Raw genomic sequence first — 1,610 nt, 5'->3', positions numbered from 1 at the left:
AACCTCCCAACCTCTCCTTTTTTTCTTTTGTTTTTATTCTGGGATTTATTTACCTTCTATGGCTGTCACTGGAACTGAGAGTCAGCTTTAGCTCTGAGGCTCGGCTCCAGCTCTGAGACCTCAGCTGCTGAAAGCAGGTATCTGGGTTTGTTTGGGTTCTATAATTGAAACACTGTTACAACTCCAGCTCCGAGGCCCTGCTAGCTGAAAGCAGGTTTCTGGGGTTTGTTTAGCTTCTATAATTGCAACATTGTTTCTTAGAGTGCAGATCAGAGGCCGGCAGCAGCAGGCGGGGAACCTTGGCTTCCTCCATCACTGGAGCAAGCCTCCTGTTCGCTTCAGCTGCCTGGCTGCCGGCCACCATCTTGGTTGACAGTTAATTTGCATATCGCCCTGATTAGCCAATGGGAAGCGTGTCGGAGGTATGGTTAATTACCATGTTTGTCTATTATTAGATAGGCTAAACTAACTGTCAAGGTAGCACTAATATCTCAAAAACCAAGTTACTCTGCACAGCTATATATCTTAGGACAAAATTACAAATTCAGAGTGTGATAATAAATCTAAGAAATAAATATGTGATGCTCTAGAACAGCGGTTCTCAACCTGTGGGTTGCGACCCCTTTGGCGGTCGAATGACCTTTTCACAGGGGTCGCCTAAGGCCATCCTGCATATCAGATATTTATGATTCATAATAGTAGCAACATTACAGTTATGAAGTAGCAATGAAAATTATTTTATGGTTGGGTCACAACATGAGGAACTGTATTTAAAGGGCCAGAAGGTTGAGAACCACTGCTCTAGAATGATAACAAGTCTAAGAACAAAAATTAAATGTCAATCTGCTTAAACCAAAGGCTACCAGAAGACTCATGTAAAAGTAACTATGGAAGGGATGCTTTCAGTGTGGAAATATGACCCTGGCCATTGAGAGCTCACGTGAGTGAGGTGGGTGGGGGCTGAAAAAGTCACTAAAAAAATAAGATAAAATGGCAGCCAGGGCTGTAGCATTGGAGCTGGAAGATGAGGACAGAGATGCTACCAACATTGGAGATTCTACAGAAAGGTATGGACTGGAAAAGAGCCACATTTCTGAAAATGAAAAAGAAGCTGGCAATGAACATAAGTTGAATACTATGACAATGAAAATACTGCAGAAGCTAGTGTTGAAACTAATATGGGCAGGGCAGATGGCATAGCTAAAATCATTAACCAAAAACTCCTGCCCTGGCCAATGCTGCTCAGTGGTTGGAGCATCAGTCCATGCACCAAAGGGTTGTGGGTTCAATTCCAGGTCAATGGCATGTACCTGGGCTGCATGTTCAATCCCTGGCCTTGGTCGGGGTACATGCAGGAGGAAACCAAATGATGTGTCTCTCTCACATTGATGTGTGTGTCTGTCTCTTTCTCCCCTCTTCTCTCACTCCCTCCCATTCTCCCTAGAAAATCAATAGAAAAAAATATCCTGGGGTGAGGATTAACAAAAAGCAAACAACAACAAAAACTCCTAAAAGTAAACCCACTATTCTGGTCAAAAACAAAGAGCTAGAAAAGGAAAAAGAAAAGTTAAAGCAGAAGAGACTAGAAAAAAGAAAACAGTAATAAGAAG

The 1,610-nt window shown here is 42.6% G+C and overlaps 1 protein-coding gene and 1 pseudogene across 1 annotated transcript in view; one reads left to right on the top strand and one right to left on the bottom strand.

The window, feature by feature from the left end:
* Nucleotides 1–1,610, bottom strand: part of EIF4E (eukaryotic translation initiation factor 4E) — a 40,478-nt gene that overhangs the window by 27,182 nt on the left and 11,686 nt on the right. The window lies entirely within an intron of this gene.
* Nucleotides 848–1,610, top strand: part of LOC102753537 — a 1,164-nt pseudogene continuing 401 nt past the window's right edge.

This window comes from Myotis davidii, unplaced genomic scaffold (genome assembly GCF_000327345.1).
Source record: "Myotis davidii unplaced genomic scaffold, ASM32734v1 scaffold226, whole genome shotgun sequence".
NCBI lineage: Eukaryota > Metazoa > Chordata > Mammalia > Chiroptera > Vespertilionidae > Myotis > Myotis davidii.
This window is presented reverse-complemented; position numbering and strand designations above follow the sequence as displayed.